Raw genomic sequence first — 20,136 nt, 5'->3', positions numbered from 1 at the left:
AATTTTTCACCCTTTTCTTTTCAGTTCTAGTTTTATCTCTTCACTTGCTTTGTCACCTACTTCTCTCCTTTTCCTCCATTTTCTTTGAAGAGGTGGATAGAAACTTGGAATGGAAATCAGGAAATCTAAGTTTTAATGTGACTTCTGTCATAAGTTAGCCGTGTGACCTTGGGCAAGTCAACTCTTCTCTCTGGGTTTTAGTGTCTTTTTCTATCAAATGAGGGAGTGCACTAGACAAATTTTGAATCGCTTCTAACCCCTGCTCTTCCCCTGACAGCTCGTTCTTCCGCGGGACTTAGCTCTGCTCACCAACATATTTGCCATAGGAACACAGCGCTCTCTCTCTCTGCACCCTCGCACCCCACCTCCGCCTCCGCCCCCGCCCCCGCCCAGCACCCTCCCCTCACACATTCAGGTGCTACAGACTAGTCTGCTTGGACTCTATCATATTCTCAGACTGCTGCTCAGCAGAAAAAAGAAAGGGGGCACTGGGTGGCTGCCATTGAGAGGTTTAACTACTTAAACGGGTTAGTCTGGCTCCCCTTCCCCTGAGTGCTGGTTTAACACACAGCCGGACTCTCAACCAGGCTCACTTGGGTGGGATTAGCTGACAACTTGCTGCCCAGGTAAGTACCATCTGTGGGCACTGCAGGCCCCATCTTCACCGTTTGGGTGACTAGGTGGTGTTTCCTTCTCCAGCTGCTGTTTGCTCTTCTAACTGTAGTGGTCACAACCAGAGGGTTCATGAGGCAATAGCTGCTCTGCTGGGTGATGAAGCGCTCAGAGCCAGGGAAGCGTTAGATCAGGCTATCTGACTTCTCATTTGCCTGGAGGGATATGCTAGTTGGCTGCCCTACTCATTGGAATTTTCTAAGGTCCTGGTAAGTCCGTCCCATTTGCCTGGGCCATTGCTCTTCATGAAGTGTGAGGGGGAGGCCACCGTGTGTGATGACTTTTGTCTATAATTCTAGACATCCTGAGCTGGCAGGATGGTTCTCAGCTATGCCCCACACTGGGAATTGCCCCTGGAAGCAGGAAATTGCCCACCCTGCAGAGGCGTTCACGGCCAGGACCCCTGATGCTGGTATCCGAAGACCCAGCAGCCCCCTGCCTCCACCTGCGACAGCTCAGCAGGACCATCGCACTCCAGAGCTCTTCACAGGAATAGCCAAGGCTTCAGCTGCTTTGTAGGTCTGCTTCTCCCTCAGCTCCATCTTGCCTTCCTCATTTCCTCACAGCTGTATCCTCCAAGAATATTCTCCCCAAACCTTCTGCATGGAGCTCTCTGTTTCTGGGTCTTTCTAGGGACCCTAAATTCAGACATACACACACTGCATGGTCTCCCCCGGTACACAAGCCCTCTGTGCAGGCAGGTGCTCTACGTGTCCACCTTCTCTTTTTTCCCCCCACCCTCTTTATGTGCCTGACACAGAGCTCTCATGCGGTATTCACCGAATGAATGAATGAACGAATGAATGAATGAAGACAAAGCATGCTTGATGAGAAGGGACAAGTTTAGAAGTGTATTTTGTTCTTCTACTGAGCTTTACAGTCTAACACTTCTCAGGCATATCGAAGTGGACTGACAGAAACTGATAAAAAGTCCATTTTAAGGCGATTACTTAGAGAGTATGGAAAATGACGTTGGGGAGCATAATATTCAGATGATAGCACTCTCACAATATTGGCTGGTGTGGTTATTGTCTTTTCAGCAAAATGACTTCAGATTTGACAGGTGGGCGGTGGGAGCCAATCACCAGGGGACCTGTGACCTGTGGGGCTCTGATGTTCGCTGACTTCCTTGCAGATTCTCTCCCAGGGACCTATCCTAGATCTGGAAGCAGGAAAACAGAGTCTGGCCCACAGGCTGTTCAGGGCTATTATTGGCTGTTCTTAGTTCCCCAGACCTCCCTCCACCCCCTTCCATCTCCAGCCCTGAGCTTTGCTGACACCAGGCCCTGCCAGCTGGCTCAGATCACATGCCCCCCATCCCCTCCCCGGAGGGTCTGCTGGCTGCCTGCCATGCTCCCAGGGTGTTTGTGCTTGGCCTTCTTCCCTCAACCTTGAAGACCCCTGAGGGGGCTGCCTGTGTAGCCCCAAGGACAGCAACTAGGCCTGCCAGTTCAATTCTTCCTGGGAGTCGCTGACGGCTGCCACTGCCCTGCAGCAAAGGTTAATGATTACTGCGCTTTTGCAGCTTTTAAACTTGTCGTCTTCCTTACACAACCCCAGGCTCTTTGCTGTTAGAGTCGTTGTCCAACTGTTGGACTCGAGTGTCTCAGAGAGGCAGTGACGTCAAGTTAACACTCATTGAGTGCCGTTGATATGATGAATAACTGTCCCATCTGAAGTTATTCACACGTCCTAGCTCTCCCATGCAGTGTTGCCCAGGAGGGGAAGTAGCTCATCCGATTTACTGCAGATGAAGGAAAGTTTCGGGAAGCTGCCCCAAGTCACAGCGAGTCAGTGACAGGGCTGGGATTTGGCAGTCTGGCTCCAGAACCACCTCCAGTGTACCACTAGATGGCACTGCCTCTCTGGATAGTGTGACAGTTTGCAAAAAGCACCAGTCACCTGGGCTATAATCTCAGCGCTGCCACTGACTTGCTGGGTGAGCTCCAGAGGACGCCCAGCTCCACTGGCCTTAGTGAGTCAAGAGTGTTATCTGGTTGGCCTCTAAGATTGATGCTAGCTGGATGATTCTAGAAACGCTCTTCGTTCTTCCCTCGACCAGTTAAATCCCCCTCCCCTATCCTATCTTCCCACTCTTGACCTAGAACATTAGTGGTGTTTGGGGAAAGAAAAACGTCAGCACCTATTCCCTTTCTGGGAAGCGGTGGACAGTTGGTTTGCAATTGGTGCCAGTTCTTGAAATATACCTCTTACAGTTATGCTTACCCCTAGTCAGCAAAGATGCTCTATTGTTCCAGAAAGCATCAGAAGTAGGTTCATACATATTATCTCTTGTGAGCTGTTGGAAGTAATGGGGCACTTGATATCATTTGACACACTTTCCAAGGTCAAGACAGTCCATTGTTGCTACTTCAGTTTCTTCCCTGTGTCTGATAATATTAACTAAGAGGCATCCTGCACCTGAGTCTGTGCTGTGCTTAAAATTTCCTTTATGGGAGAGTAAAAACCAAGAGGGGCTCAGAGCCTCAGCTTGTTGACTGTACAATGTGGTTTTTACCTCTACGATGGGCACATAACTGCAGCCTGTCTCAGGCTGGCCTGTGGCCCAAACAGGAAAGAGTGACATCCTGGGAGTAAAACCATTTCCACTTGTAAAAGATAAATACTTTACAGGAAGAGTAACAGATGAAAATGGTATTCATGAATTGTTCCTATCGGTCCAGGACTGTACTTCCCTTTAAAAAGCAACTGTTAGTTAAAAGCAAGTTTTCTTCAAAGGAGCAAGAGAACCGATCCTTTTCTCATTTCTCTTCCTGGCAAAAGTGCTTGAAAAAGTCTGTGGCCAATATCTCTACTCCCTGTCCTTCCATCCTCTCTTGGATCTACCCCCTTGGCTTTCTCCTCTTTGAGAAAACAATTCTTTTTCTTAAGGACATCAGCGAACTTCATGTTAGATTTTTCTCTCTCCTTGCTTTACCTGACCCATCAGCACTATTGACATTACTTTTTGAGGGGAGGGCAACATTTGACAGTGTTTAGCGCATTTTTCCTTGCAATTGTTTGCCTCTTTTCTGTGATGTGAGACCCTACTGCTATCCTCTGACTCTCCTCTCAAACGTGGTCTCTGGCCACCCTATAATGTGGGGACTCACCGGTCACCCTCTTGTCTTCTCATCACACACGACCTCCCTGGGCAGTCCCATGTACCCCCAAGGCTCAGCTAGTCTACCGGGGGGGCGGGGGAAGGTGTAAAAAAATGTGTACAAGTGGACACCGGTCAACGTTGCTCAAGCAATAGTTTGCCATGATCAGAAGTGTCTGGACACTGATTGTAACCACTTTGAGCACCTCTTGTAATTGCAGACGTCAAACGTGACTTGTATTCATCGTTTGTTGTTGGTATATATTGAGTATTACAATTTTAATACAATTTTCCTTTTTTAAAATGTGTATACATTTTATTTTTGGCACCCTCTGTGTAGCTGAAAACTAAACTTTGCTCCTGAGCTCCAGGCCTGCCTGTCTAATTGTTGACTGGATAGTTCCATCTGGATGTCCTGTAGGGCCTTCAAACTCAGTATGTCCAGAAATGAAACGGTTATTTCTCTGACCTCACAAACCTTCTCGATCCTTCTCCTGTGTCCTCTATAAAGCTTGATAACACTGTCGAGCCCTTAGTTCTTTAAGCTAGAAAATGAGGAGTCTTTAAGGCCTTATGGCACATATTGTGTATTACCAAAATAAAACTTTGCCTGTCTTTTTGTCTCCAGTCCTGCTGTCCTTCAGCTTCAGTCAGGGTGGCCTTCCTAAATGCGAAAGCAGTCCATAGTTCTCTGCTTAAGACCCTTCAAGAGCCATCCATCTTGCCATGATTGAATTAGGAATCCTCAGTTTAGCACAACAGCCCTGTTACTTGGCCTCTGCTAACTCTCCAGCTTTGCTGGTTTAATATGCAGATTGTCTCCCACAAGGACTCTGCTTGCATGAAATCGGATTGCGTTTTACTGGAGCTATGTCATAACCTTCTCTCTGGTTTAGATCACAAATTTCTAGAGGGCAAGCACTGTGCTTTACTGGATAGTTGAATTTTGAAAGCCTAACAGGGAGCAGGGTGCCTCCTTCGTGGAACCCTTAGTCCCACACTGTCGCCTGCCTGCCTATTAACTGCTGAGATGGCACAAAATGGAAGACAGAAATGCTGCAGTCTAGTCATCTCTGCCAGCCACTAGCTCTGTGACCTTGGGCAAGACACCTGGCCTTTCAGTTTCCTCATCTGTGAAATAAGCTCCTTGGAAGGAATTTGGAAGTGGTCTCTAGTGTGCTCTAACTCTTTCCTGTCTGTCGGTGGTCAGAATCCTGGGCTATTGTAATGTCATGGCCACACACTAGAGGGAAGCAGTGAGTAAAATGCGCTGGGAAGTCCTGTACACTAGACCTTATGTGGAAGTTTATTTTGCTTTGTTTCAGCAAATATTGGTGAAGAAGGTCGGTGGAGTGAATGCAGCTTATCTATTCAGTGGACTCTTTCCCCTGGGCATGAGAGTTGTTTAATATTTTTATGTCTCTAGATACTAGGAAAGCTCCCTTTGCATTGCACAGAGGGCCGTGTGACCAGCCCATCACCCCTACAAGAGAGGACACTGAACTTGCCTTTACAATCCTTCCGCCAGGACCACTTTCCTTGTGTCCACCTGAAATCCTTCTGGCTGAAATAAGCTCTTCTTATCCTGTCCGAAGTGAGGATGAATAACAGATTGGGGGACTGTATAAAAAACCCTCAAATATCTAAAATGATTAATTATCGCTATTTCATCATTGTTTACTTTAGGCTGAAATGTTTCATTTCACTCAAACTCCCTTTTCCTCACAGGATTCCCCGTGAGTCTAACTGTGGAGCTAGAACTTGCCACTAGGGATTCTGACTGTGAACCTCAGATAGAGCGAGGATCGATTCATGTTTTACCAAGGAATACAGACAGCTCTTCACATCCCTTAGAGGAGCTCCATGTTTGGGAAATACCTGTTCTCTTTAGTTGTGGGGTATGAAGGTCAGGCGATGACTACATGACAACATTCAGTGCATAGTTATTGAGCCCTACTGTGCAGCAGGAACTGTGTTAGAGGCTGGGGACACAATTAGCAAGATGTAGCACCTGTCCTCATAAGAGACACAGAGACAGACGAGTCAATAGGCAATTACAATAAAGTATGACAAGTACTAAAGTTAGGGGTGAGCAGAGTGGTCCCTGCCTAGTCCTGGACTATCTTGGGGATCTCCCTGGAGGAGGTGGTACCACAGCATTATACTGAAGGACAGGTGAAGAAGATTTGTAAGTCAGACAGAGGAACTTCCTAGGGGCACAGTGGGGCACAGCAAAGATGGGGAACCGAAAGTAGTTCGATACAGTTAGAATACAGAGTGCAAGGGGAGAAAGGCCAAGGTATGAGGCTCAAGAGGTGGGTCCGAAAGAGGCTGCATGCTTAGGAGAACGACTTCCTCTTGAGGACAGTGGGAAGCCAGTGAAGGACTCAAAGGGGACAGATAGCTTGACTGCTTGTCTCGGAGAGATAGCTTGACTGCTGTGTGGGTATGGATTGGAAGAGGGACAGGACTGGCGGCTGGGACACTAGTTAGGAAGCTTCTGCCCCTGGATGAAAAGATGTCTAAGTGTTTCAGCACCATTTGTGTGAAAAACTTTCCCTTCTCCTAGAATTATGTTGGCACCTTTATGGAAAATCAATTGGCCATACATGTGTCCATCTGTTCCTGGACTCTATTCTGCTCCATTGGTCTATATACCTATTTTTTTTAATATACCACACTGTTTTAATTATTATATAGTAATTCTTGAAATAAGGTAGTTTGAATCATCCAAATTATTTCTTTTTCAAAATAGTTTTCACTATTCCAATTCTGTTACTTGTCCATATAAATTTTAAAATCAGGTTGTCTATTTCTAAAAAAAAAGTGCTGGAACTTTCAGCAGGATTTCATTGAATCTAGAGAAACATTTTGGGAAGAACTGCCCTCTTAACAATATTAAGTATATCTCTCCATTTATTTAGGTATTCTTAATTTATCTCACCAATATTGTGTATATCTTCGCATACAAATATTGCACATGTTTTTTAATTAGTTCCTAAATATTTTGTCTCTTAATATAATAGTAAATGAAACGTTAAAATTTTTCAATTTCTGACTTTTATTGCTAGTATATAAAAATGCCATTAACCTTTTAAATACTGACTTTGTATTCTATGTCCTTACTAAACTCACATGTTAGTTCTATTAGTTTAAAACATTGTTTTTGGAATTTTTATATTGATAACCATGTCATCTGTGAATAGAGACAGTGTTATCTGTTTGTTTTTTGTAGATAGCATGTAAGAGATTTTGCTTTTTATCCAGTCTGAATATCTCTGACTCTTAAATAGAGGGTTTAAACCATTTATATCTAGTATAATTACTCATACTCTTGAGTTTAAATCTACCATCTTACTGTTTGTTTTCTGTTTGTCTCATCTGTTCTTTGTTCCTTTTGTTCTCTTTTTCTGCTTTCTTTTTTATTAACACTCTATTAGTTGTATATTTAGCTTCATTCTTATCTTATTAGCTTATCTCTTTTTCCCTTTTTTGTAGTTCCTCTAGAATTTACATTATTAATCTTCTAGGCTCTATACTGAATTCCACACGTGTTCAACAAGGATTCTCCACTCTGGCTGGTTAAAATTCAAACCCGTCCTTGCTCTTCACCATCTCTGGGACCTGTTCAGCTAATAGCTTCCTCACCTTATTTGTGTGGCTTTGTGGAGTTTCACATCTCAGTATTTAATCTTACAGTCAAGGAGGCTCCTATGTGGATTCTGGTATTCTTTTGCTATATAGCTCCCCGTTTTCTGGCACCTGCCATGCAATACCCAGCTTCCTCAGCCTTCCTGTGCCTTGATTTCAGCCTGCCCAATGAACAGGACCAATGTATTCTGCTTGGGTTTCTCCTGCTTGCACCTTAGAAAACCCAGACATTCGGTCTGTTGGGCTCCCCTGGCCAAGCGTGTTATAACCCACAGATGGCAGAGCCATCAGCACTCACATTCCTGATGCCTCTGCAGCATGTGTAATCCACAGCATACTCCTTGGACTTCTAGGCTGGGGTTGGGAAGAAGTTTTTGCCTGGGACCAGGGGCTTCAAAATCCAGTGATAATTACTCCTATGTCCTTGTTTCAAAGAAGGCTGCTGTTATTTTAATGTCAGGGAAGGATTTAAGGATACAGCCCCACAAAAGCAAATTTCAAAACTCTCACACTTGTTCCTATGTACTTGACCTCAAAATAAAATTAGAAACAGTCTTTTGCATGTAAGAGATACTCAGTAAATATTTGCTGAACTGAATATGGTTAGGACATGTTATGTAGCCCTACCTGTGCTAAGCCTAACTTTCAGCACAGGTGACCTGACTTTTGTGAGTGCAGAAGATTTCTAGCAGTTCTTCAAGAGCAAGATTCAACATATTCTAGTTACTCCACATAGTTCACACTCTTACATTTAAGAAACCTGCTGTGCTATGGATGTATCTCAGAAATTGGACATGCAACTATCCTATGACCCAGCAATTCCACTCTTAGGTATCTATCCAGAGAAATCCAAAATGCGAATTCAAACAAAATATATGCACCCCTATGTTTATTGCAGCACTATGCACAATAGCCAAGACATGGAAACAACCAAAATGTCCATCGGTTGAGGACTGGATTAAGAAACTGTGGCACATTTACACAATGGAGTATTACTTGGCCATAAAGAAGAAAGAAATCTTACCACTTGCAATGATATGGATGGAACTAGAGAACATTATGCTAAGTGAAATAAGTTAGACAGAGAAAGACAAATACCATATGATCTCGCTTGTATGTGGAATCTAAAGAACTGAATGAATGAGCAAACTAAACAGAAATAGTCTCAGAGATACAGAGGAAAAACTGATGGTTGCTTGTTAGGAGGAGGTGGGGATGACGGAGAAGGTGAGGGGATTAGAAAGCACAAATTGGTAACCACAAGATTGCCATGGGGATATGAAAGACAGTTTGGGCAATATAATCAATAATGTAAAGATTTTGTAGGGTGTCAGGCGGGCACTTGTCTTATTAGGGAGACCACTACAAGGACGGTGTAGATGCCTGATCACTGCACTGTACACCTGAAGCTGAAGCTGAATAATACTGAATGTCAACTATAATTTAATATATATAGTTATGGGATATGGAGTACAGCATAAGGAATAGAGTCAATGGAACTCTAACAGCTATTTACGATGTCAGACGGGTAATAAATTGGGGGAGGGGGATTATCACTCTGTGAGGGGTGTAAATGTCTAACCATTGCATTGTTTTGTACACATGAAACTAATAAAAACAAAAAGAAAGAAAACAACCACAACAACGTGTGCTGTTCTGGCCCCATCTGCGTGGAGTACCAAAGAAAGCTATATTTCATCAATACCCAAATTTGGACACTGGAACAGCAACAGGAGGGCTGACTGACATTACACTACTGGCCCTCAGACCCTTTTTCACCTTTTCTTGAGGCTATAGCCAGGAGGCCTGCCCTCTGCAGGCTGTGTCCTGGCTTCCCTGTCTACTGGTTTCCAGCTGGGTTTGGTGTTGAGGAACTAGAAATTGAGGGAGAAGTCAGGGTGTTTTCCTCTCCTGTTCTGAGGAATGCAACAGCACTTTCCATCTTGTCAGTAGTTACAGCTCCCACCCCTCGGGCCTGCGGTGGCTGCAGCTCCTGCCAGCGGGACTCCTCCTCTCCCCACCCCCCAGTTCTGGGCTCCCTACTGTCCTTTTCTTTTGTTTCTTCACCTACACGAGCAGCAAGCAGTGGCTGCCTGTTTCTACTAACCTCTGGTGTCATCATTTCTTCCCTGGTTGGCTTCCCACATGTTCCCACCATTTGAATATTCAATTTAGACTTCCTCTGTTTAAAAAATCAGCATGCTTTCTTTCTTCCTGACTGGCTCCTAGGTAGAGTTGTACCCTCAAAATGTCTCCTGCAATCTTGGGAACTCCTTAGGGCTGCTGTCTCGCACATGGTCATGACCAGCCCACTTACGAAAGGTAGGAGAATTAGGTTAGTGAACTTAGTTGTCTGGCCCTTGTGTGTTTTGTTCCTGTGGTCACCGGACACGCCAGCCTACTGTGTTGCTGTTTTCTTTGACTAGATTTGTCCCTCAGCTGGGCACAGCTATACCTGCTGAAAACTGTCAGTGATATTGTCAGTACTGGCCTTGAGGAGAGGGGTGAAAGATGTGTTACTCTGTTCCCCAGTTAGATGGACCTGTCAGTCTCCCAGAGCCAAGCATAGTTTTGGGTGCAACTTCTCATAAGGACTTAAAGAGGCAGTTTGGGGCTCACAGGCTCTAAGAACAGTAAGAGAATAACTAAAAACTAGCAAAAGTGACTGCACAGAGCTCAATTTCATTCATTGCACAAATATTTACTGAGCACCAGCCCCGTGCTAGGGAGCCTTACTGGGTGCAAGGGTTACAGTGTTGAATGACGTAATATGTCTGAAAACACACCAGCGAATAAATGAGTAAATAATATTATTTCCGAGAGTGGCCAATTGTTCTGAAGAAATTAAAACAGAGGTGTGAGGTGGAGAGAAGCCTTACTGTGACTCGCGTGATGCAGAGGAGACCTCTCTGAGGAGGTGACACTGCAGCAGAGACCCAGGTGGTGAGAAGGAGGGAGTCCCATGCCATTCTGGGAGAACCTCAGCTGGGATTCAAGCTTTGTGTGACTCAGATGCTCTCCTAGCTGAGAACTTGACGAGGGCCTAGTCATACTGTCTCAGTAGCAGGAGCCATGTGGAGGCCCACGGCACCACGGCCCGGCTGGGGTGGGGCCTGGCCCGGGACTGAGGGCAGGTTGTTGCAGATGACCCTGCTCACATGTTCCAGTGACAAGAGGCACGGAGTTCACCAAATGCTCCAGGAGTCCTGTGAAGAGCCCTGACGGCCATTTTTGCATCTGCTCTTTTTTCATGGGTGGTGAAGTCAGGATAAACAGAGTTCCCAGCCCACTGGGCAGTTTTTCCTTGTTGCTTCACAATGGAGCCCCATCTTTTCAGGGAGGATTATGTACGAGTTTGACATTTTATTCCCATGCAATGTGAATACTTTTCTCACTACTTCGAGTCATGTTTTCCTTCGGAATCACAGAAACCTAACTGAACTTTGTCCTGTCTTTCGTTAAACCTCCTTTCAGAATAACTTGGACTCCATCCAACCCTTCTTAGTCTTTGTACCAATAATTATTAGTCTTTTCTTCCACCAAAATGCTTTAAAACAATCCTGCCTTTTCTTAGATAGTACTTGATACTGAAGGGCTAGGACACCCCTTTTCCCTACGGGGTAACTGACTCAGTATGGGAAAGAAGAAATTCCTCATTCCATCGTTCTATCTGCTGGGCCCTGAGACAAAACCCAGCACGCGTGTCCCAGCAAGTGAAACCCAGAAGATGGAGCTACAAGGGTGATGCTGATAGTGGGCTTTTCTCTGAGAGAACAAATCTCACTCAGTTTCTTGAGGACTTGGGTACCATGTTTCACAGTTAGTGTTCAGACCAGGCTTTCACAGGAAATAGGAGAGAAAGTTCAGTGGGGAAAACGTGGACCAATATCCAGAAAAGTGAGAAATGGAGGAGGGGGAGGTTCTCACAGGAAGAGTCTGTAATACAGATCAAGAAATATCTCAGCACACTCTCTTCATACATAGTGACCATCTGCAGTAATACTCCTCTTGACCAGTATTTCTCATCACAGAACGTGGTGTTCATTTTATATATTAATTAGTTGATTGGCTTACTACTGGAAAGCAAGCTCCACGAGGGCAGAAGTGTTGTGGTCTGTTTTGTTCTTAATGTCTACAACCGTGTATTTCACGTTATAGCTACTCAATACGTATTTATTGCTGAATGAAATACACTTTCATACAATTCTTGAACATTCAGAAGGCATCATAAAACCATGCAGAGGTCACTGCATCTCTAACACACTTGGGCTGGGTTAGCTGCCTGCTTTCACATGTTCTCCTAGGATTCTATATGTCCTCTGCCTCCTTATGCAACATGCGGTATTATGATCGCCATTTAACCTGTCTCCCTATATTAGTGTCAAGCTGCTAAGTTTGTAACAAAGAGCAGAGTGACCTTGACTCAGGAGCAGACGAGTGCAGGAGGAGCAGCCCAGGTGAGATAGTAAACATGTGAGAAATGAGAGTCATGGGACTTACCTGGGCTTGCTTTTTTTTTTAAAAGATTTTATTGGGGAAGGAACAGGACTTTATTGGGGAACAGTGTGTACTTCCAGGACTTTGTTCCAAGTCAAGTTGTTGTCCTTTCAATCTTAGTTGTGGAGGGTGCCATTCAGCTTCAAGTTGTCCTTTTCAGTCTTAGTTATGGAGGGCACAGCTCAGCTCCAGGTCTAGTTGCCGTTGCTAGTTGCAGGGGGCGCAGCCCACCATCCCTTGCGGGAGTCGAACCGGCAACCTTGTGGTTGAGAGGACGCACTCCAACCAACTGAGCCATCCGGGAGCTCAGCGGCAGCTCAGCTCAAGGAGCCATGTTCAATCTTAGTTGCAGGGGGCACTGCCCACCATCCCTTGCGGGACTCAAGGAATTGAACTGGCAACCTTGTGGTTGAGAGCCAACTGGCCCATGTGGGAATCGAACTGGCAGCCTTTGGAGTTAGGAGCATGTAGCTCTAACCGTCTGAGCCACCGGGCCGGCCTTCTGGGCTTGTTGTTGAGGAATTAAAGAATAATGCATGTAAAGCACTTAAAATATGTGGTAAGCATTCACTATATATATGAAGTAACCAAAGTAGTGATGATGATGAGGAGAGATAATCCACCCTCAGAACCATCACCTCTGACGCCCCAGAATCAGTAGCTTGTTATCCCTCTTAATGCAAAGTCAGAGGTGGTGAAATGGAGGCCCCACGAATCCTTCCAAACCACTGCGACTGTGCCAGGCCCTTCTTGGGCTGTTTGTATTCAATCCCACCCTCCTGTCCCCTGGGTTTGACTTACTTCTTCAGAAGCAAGGGTGTTAAACCCAAGCACCGGTGATTTTCATCTTCCTCCCCCCATCTTCTCTTATACCACACACACACACACACACACACACACACACACACACACACACACTCAGATTTGTAATCACAGCCTCTTGAAGCTGTGTCACTAAGCTCCTTGGGCACCAGGAAGGTCATTCTTAAAAAAAACCAACAACAATCTTTAGTTCATCCTCTCTCCTCTCTGTATTCCAGCCTGGGGAGGAGCTTATGCCAAAGGATGCCAGTGGGAAAATTATTTTAGAGACAGCGGACTTGTGTGACACATGGGAGGTAAGTGCTGCTACTGCCACCCAAAGGCACTGCAACAAGGTGGCCACCACTGGATGGGTGTCAGAAGAAATGGGTTCTCGCCCCATCCATTGTCTGCCCTCAGACACATCGTCAAACTCCTCTGTACCTCGGTATTCTCATCTGTAAAGCAAAGGACTTGAATGGGATGACCGGGAGGTCTATTTTTATTTAATCTAAACTTCTATGGTCCTAAAGAGAGGAAAGGTTGAGCCTGTGAGCCCTAAATGGGACATCTTCAGAAGCAAACCCTGGAGGAGTCAGAGCCCCACCCCAGGACAGACAAGCAAACAGAGGGACACTGCTGTCTGCTTAGCGGGAGGGTGGGCTGCAGAAGGAGCATGCAGCCCGCCCACCCCATGCACCTGTCTCACCATCCTAGGAAAGAGGAAGCTGGAAAACCTACTAGTGGGAAACCTGCGCATTCCCCTTTGCCCTTGACTGTGACACCATTTCTTAAGGAACTGGGATGTGCATAATAGCAAAATAGTCACCATGGAAGAGAGCAGGGAGGCCAGAGAATTTAAAAGCACTTATAGTCTCTTTATTGTCCTGGGTGTGCATGTTACAGACTCAAGGGCACAGATATGTATACACAGCAATAAAGTACATTAGGAAATAATATATCCCACTGAGAAAACGGTTTGGTTCAGTCAGTTGTTATACGTGTTAAAATGGATTTCCAGTTTTTAAAAAGCTCAATGTGAAAGGAAAGGGCCAAACTTTCCTTTCCATTGGCAAAGTCCATTGGCATGTCCAACTTCAATTCCAAGCAGCTGGGGATGGTCCTGAACAAGCCAGGGCTCAAGTACAAGCCCGTCTGCCACCAAGTGAGCCCGTGCCCACTGGGGCTTCCCTGCTTTCTGCTCTCCACACCCTCTTCCTTAGTTAACAGTTCCCAAGTTTCTAGCTTGATGCCAACTATACAGATGTCTGCTCCTTTTATTGCAATAAGAAATGCCACAGAAGGAACAGGTTGAGTGGAGTGGGAAGAGTGTGATTTCAGTTATTCAGAGGTGGGTGTGAGGGTCCCAGGAGACGTCCTAGTGGAAATGCTGGGTTGGTAGGTGGCAGTGTTGTTCAGAAAGGCAGTCAGGGCGAAAGGTATAGATTTTGGAGTTTGGCTTCACGGGTGGCAATTTTACTCACAGAAATGGACTGCCTCTCCTGGGAAAGTTCATAGAATGAGAAGGAAGAGGGCAGGAAAGTCAGCATTTAAGGGTCAGGCAAAGGGGCACTGGTTAGGAGACTGAATAGCAGTTGGCAGACACGGAGAGAGAAAATGAGGAGTGTGTGGTGTCAGGGAAGCCAAAGAGGGTTGAAAAGGTTTGCGTGAGTCATGGGGTTGATTCGGCTGGGAGCAACCAGTCCAACCAAGGATGGAAAAGGTATGGGATTTCATGACAGGGAGTTGATGGGGAATCTCTCCATGGCAGTTAGAGTGGTGAAGGGACAAGCCAGAGAAAAAGCAAAGCCCTGGAAAATGAGGAAGTGGATAAATCAGAATTAAAAGAAATACTTTTAAAAAATAACAATGCTGCCAATTTCCAATTGCTGGGATCTTATGACATTGTATAGCCCTTTTGTAAAATGGTTTGAAAATTATGCAAGAAACCATTCAAATATTTATACTCTTCACAGGAGTTATTTTACTTCTAGGAATCTATCTGTAGAAATAACGTAATTCAAAATATGTTAAAATATGTCCCTTCCTCCTCCCCATCTTTCCTCCCTTTCTTTCTCTCTCTCAATTTATTTGTGAAAGAAACTAGGCCTTTAAAAACAAACAAATGAACAAACACTTTTCCACATAATTGGTTTTACTGATCCATTCCTACGATGTTCGTATTTCAATATCAAATCCAGATAGGATTAGCTGCTTTGTTAAACCATCGGGACACCCCAGCACCTTTGTGGATCTCATAGCACTGGCTTGACTCTGTCAGTGAGTTTTCTCCTTGTTGAACTAAAATTGGTTCTTTATATGTCAGTGTGCTCTCTAGACTGCGAGACCCAAATGTAGTGTGACTCACTGTGGGTCATCCTTTAGCACCTTTTCCCCAGCAGACATCCTGGCAGGTAGCAAACTAGATATAGGTTTATAGGCAGACTGAATTAACAAATGAACAAGTAACACCCCCCCCCCCCCCCCCGCACACCCCGCCAACTCTGCCAACTGACTCTCACTCACATGTCTCCAGGTCCCTTAGATCAATCAGTGGTCCTCAACTTAGGTTGTTGTAAACCTCATGAGAAACTGTGTAAAGTCTATCCCATTTTAAGATGACAGCTACATTTCATCATGAGTTTAACATTTACAAAAGGTGACATTTAAAGCATATTATTTATAATATATTTGCTCTAAAACCTTGAAACGATAGATTTAGTTCATTCAATTTATGGAAATATCTAACAGGCAAATCTAAATCTCATTGTTAAAGCAATCAGAAAAAAAAAAATCTCATTTCAATTTTTAATTTAACTCAATATGTTAATAGATGTCCCCATGACAACCAAACCACTTAAGGAGTATATTTTTAAGATGAATGACAGATGAATGGATAGATGATAGGTAGATAAATAGATAGATGGTAGAAGATAGATATAGATAGATGATATAGATAGATGATAGATAGATAGATAGATAGATGGATAGATAGATAGATAGATAGATAGATAGATAGATAGATAGATAGATAGATAGATAGATGATAGATAGAGGCACTGAGTTTTCCATGAAATTGTCTCCTGAGTGAAATAATGTACTTTCTGCTTTAATATTTCTCACCAAAGAGCTGTCTGCTTTGCTATTAATAGACTCTTCATTAGGGGCTATGCATCACCAAATAAAACACAAATCTGGATTTAAGTAAGAGAGACTTTATCCAAAAGGGAGAACTCTCTGAACGTTGGATCTATAAGTGTCTCTAAGATCAATCGGAGAGGTTTTTCTTTTATAGGGAAGAGAAGACACAACTAGAAAGAGAATGGTGTTTGGAGGTTGGGGTGAGCAGTTGTGCAGCTGAATGCTTTTTCCTCAGGTCAATAGCTTCTTGGAGGACCCTTTGCAGGGGTCAACTCTTCCTTCTAAAGCTCAAGGCTGCGTTCAATTCAGGAGGTGCTGGGAAAGGGAAAAGCTGACTAAAGCTTGATCCAGTCAGCAGGTACTTTGTCCAGAGTGTCCAACTATCTCGCTAGTTTAGGAAAAGAAAGGGGGAGGGATTTGTTTTCTCTTCTCTTGCAAAAAGTTCACTTAGGAAGATTTGGGATTGAGTTGTAAGCCTTTGTTTCGTGAAGCAGAGCAAAGGAGGAGACAGAGTAGGAAAGGAGAGGCAGAGAACCCAGGAGCAGCATCCTCAGGCCGGTGCCCCTGGAAGGGCTAGCGGGGGACGCTTCCCACGGTGCTCTTCTTGCCTCTGCCCAGCGGGAAAGTCCTCATGTTCCCAGGAGAAGCCAGCTGCCCTGGGGGAGAGTTTAACACGATTCCTTCCTTTCAGATTTTTGACTTTGAATTGACTCCAGAAGACATGAAAGCAATTGACGGCCTCAACAGAAATTTCCTACTTTTTAAATTCCAGTTGTAAGTGACCTGTAGCTTATTTTTCCCAGGTTTTTTCTGTAGCATGTAGGTTCGCAGAGAAACTAAGCTTAGCTAAATTAAGAAGACAGGCCTTATATCCGGTATAGAAGTAACACAGGAGCTTCCTGGAGACCTCAGACTAGAGGTTTACTCCAGGGCTCAGTCTCTGACCCGACAGAAATGTGAGTGGAGCCAGGATACAAACCATAAGTAAAATGGGCAAAGTTTGCCTCATGGTGAATTCATGACTTTTAGGCCTTAATCCCTGTGCCTCATATACTTCCACTCAGGGCTGACTTACCCATTCGACATGGAAGGCACAGTACCTACGACCCACTCACTATACTTTTAGGGGTGCTAATCTAAAAATAAAAGCTTTTCAAAAGGAAAGGCAACATGCATTTACTGAGATCAGTAAGAAAAGCTATTCAGGAAACACTGATTCAGGCAGAAGCCCAAATAATGTTCCAATGAGGAGACCAAGGCAATGGGTACTTACAAGAAATGGAGGGGGGACAGTGACATCCACAGAAGGAAGGCACTGCTATCAGTGCAGGTAACATAACATGCTGATGCTAACCCTCAAGTGTTTTTAGTGTTTCATCCACAAGTCATCAGCTTAATAGTCCTAACATCCGCTCTCTTGTTATGTTAGCAGACAGTCCTTTGGGACACAAGGTGGCTTAGGCCCATTCCACCAGTTGTTTTGTCCTGTATTAACATCCCAAAGGTCTGAGGCATCAGACGTGCCAGGAACTGCCTGAGGTGGCAGGTCTGGCCCCAATTTAAAGTGGCTCTGTTTATACTCTTTACAATGGGCCTGTGAAAACGTTTCATCTTTAATTGTTTTTGAAATCAGGAGAAAATATGGATGTATTAATAATGACTAGTAATAATGAATCCAGCCTGGACTCTGTTCATTTTTATCCTAACAGTTGTCATAATGTCAATATTTTTTATGGAGGAGGGGCCCATGAAGACTAGTGCACGAAGGTGGGGGAAAGTTGTAAGGTGGCCACGCTTCCAGCTCCTCCCCCAGTGTCAGTGGCATTTCCCCCTAGTGGGCATTCCTTCCCAAGACACCATCTATTTCTTCCAAATTTCTCTCTTCGTTGGCCTTTTTGGTTGTTATTATCACAAATCCCATTTCCTCAGAGGTGGAATGTCATCAAACTGAATTGTAAATGGGTCCTGAAATTAATTGACCCTAAAGTTAGTGATTGATGTTTCCCCAGCGGCACATACACCCACATAAGATCCTCTGGGTTTCTCTGGTTTCTCGAGTCAAGACACTCAGTGTCGCCTTTGTCCATTAGGAGACTAGCCCCTGGGGGCCCCTAATTCCTTGACTTTGTCTCACCCACCAACATAGCCCATTGTTCAGTTATTGGGAGGGTCTCAGGGTTGAAGAGAAGGAAGACTAATCAAACTGAGAAAAGTTTGGGAGTTGAGAGATCAGGGAATAAAATTTAGTTACAGAATAAAGATTTAGTTTCAAAAGAGAGACCTCAAAACTGTCCTTGTTTGTCAAGCTGTGCCATGATTCCGATAAAAGGCATCACAAAGGAAGAAAGGTGGGAGGTCACTTCTGTACCACGACCTTCACGTACAAGTCTCTGATCTTCACCAGGCCCTAAGTCTAGTGGCACCCGTCTCCCTGGCCCTTTGTCAACAGCTCCTGCCGCATGGAATTGCCCAGAATGCTCTCTGTAATGGAACTGAGTCAAAAAGGACACATTTTATTAGGAAAATTAAAACATGGGAGAAAAGGGGAAAACAACAATAACGCTAATTCCTGAATAACAAGTATTCTGATAAGTGATAAGAAAACAGTAATCGCATTTTGCAGATATCGTTATTTAGGTGCACATATTATCTCCTCAATAGATTAGAAGTCCCTTCACAGGGGACCCTGTATGGTTGAATGAACGTGTGTAAAAGAGCAGCAGACCCCCTCTCTGAGAGCACTGTCCTGACCGAGGGACAAAAGCTACACTTGGGTTGAAACAACCCCATTTCAGTCACAGTTCCTACACCCTCTCCCTCTGGTAAACTGTGATCTAAAGCAAACTTCCTTTGTCTTGGTGTTTCTGTTCCATGTGAATGTGGGGGGCACACAGACAGATGTGTGTCGGGGTAGAGGAGGGATGTGGCTGGAAATGTGCGGCTTCTAGCCCATCCTGACTGCATCCACTGGAAACCGTCTCTTCAACAGCGTGGGACTGAGTTAATAAATGAGTATCTTTCCTTCTCTTTCAGTGCCATTGGTCACCCGTATTTTCCGTTTGCTGAAGAATATTGACTGAACTATCCACCATGAGTTCTACCAATCTCTTGCTTCAGGTGTGTGGAGAGGATTTCTGCGCTTGGCGGAGGCGATTAAAAGCAGTCCTGTAGCTTCTGGCTTCTTGCCTTTATTCTTCTTAAAAAAAAAATAATTTTATGAAATAATAAAGGCTTTGAAATAAGGATGTTGGTTTTTCCTGGTAAGTAAAATAATACACACAATTACAGAAAATTTGGAATATATAAGAAAAAGGAAAAAGAATAAAGATAACCTGTAATTAGCCTATTTAAAAATTCTGGAACTTTTTGTACATTTTCCTTCATGGTTTTCCTATACAAATGTGTGCATATTTATTTACAAAATTGAAATAATCTTCAACCTACAGATGGTAAACCTTTTTTTTTTTTACTTAGCCTAACTATTTTTTCTAAGCTATCAAATATTACTTGAAAAACCAGTATTATATTTTGCTGTTGTAAAGCAGTGCATCTTATGAATGTATTTAATTTCTTAATCACCTGCCTATGTTTTGGCATTGTGATTTGTTCTTGTATATTTTGCCATGCATTCAGCAAACCTTTATTGAATGTCCTTTACATGCCAGGCATTGCTTTATCAAGAAATAAAATAGACAAGAATTAACCCCAGATAGGAAATGCCTTGAGTTCACAATCTGGAGGAAGAAGGCCACGAGACGGGGAGGAAGGGCCTGTGGGGGGTCAGTCTATAGGCTCTCACACGCTGTGTGCCTGAAAAGCAGAGGCACTAGTTTTTCAAGACATTTACACATACACACCTTGGAATCTAGACACAGTGGCTCCCTCAAAAGGAAGGAAGGAATGTTTACTATCCACTAATATAAAGAAAATACTTCTCACCGGAGAAAGGGTGGGATGCTTCATGCCCGCTCTCATGCATCCAGGTTCCCTAGACTCAGGTTTTTCTCCTGTAACTCAAGCCACTGCACTTCACACGATAGAAATGAGGGCTCAAGGAACGAGCACCCCCTTTCCTCACTGTGGGAAGCATTTTCGCCACATAATGTACATCAGACCACCACATTGTAAACCTTAGGTCACACAGTGTTAGATGTCAGCAGCACCTCCACACCGCTGAGGGAAATGAGTCACTTGGCTACAGCTACTATTGTGAGTAATAAACTATCCTTCTATCAGCATCATTGAAACCACAGCAAGCTCATTTGTTAGCT

At 44.3% G+C, this 20,136-nt stretch overlaps 1 long non-coding RNA gene across 1 annotated transcript; it reads left to right on the top strand.

Moving 5' to 3' along the window:
* The first annotated feature begins 978 nt into the window (after window positions 1–978).
* On the top strand, window positions 979–19,038 carry LOC141568457 (uncharacterized). Its single transcript, XR_012491588.2, has 3 exons — window positions 979–1,187; window positions 12,964–13,041; window positions 18,899–19,038. It is a non-coding gene; the product is annotated as an uncharacterized LOC141568457 (long non-coding RNA).
* Window positions 19,039–20,136: the final 1,098 nt, after the last annotated feature.

Source organism: Rhinolophus sinicus, chromosome 1 (genome assembly GCF_057876585.1).
Source record: "Rhinolophus sinicus isolate RSI-liver-muscle chromosome 1, RSI-T2T, whole genome shotgun sequence".
NCBI classification, from domain to species: Eukaryota; Metazoa; Chordata; class Mammalia; order Chiroptera; family Rhinolophidae; genus Rhinolophus; species Rhinolophus sinicus.
The sequence above is the reverse complement of the archived record's forward strand: the minus strand, read 5'-3'. Positions and strand labels throughout refer to the sequence as shown.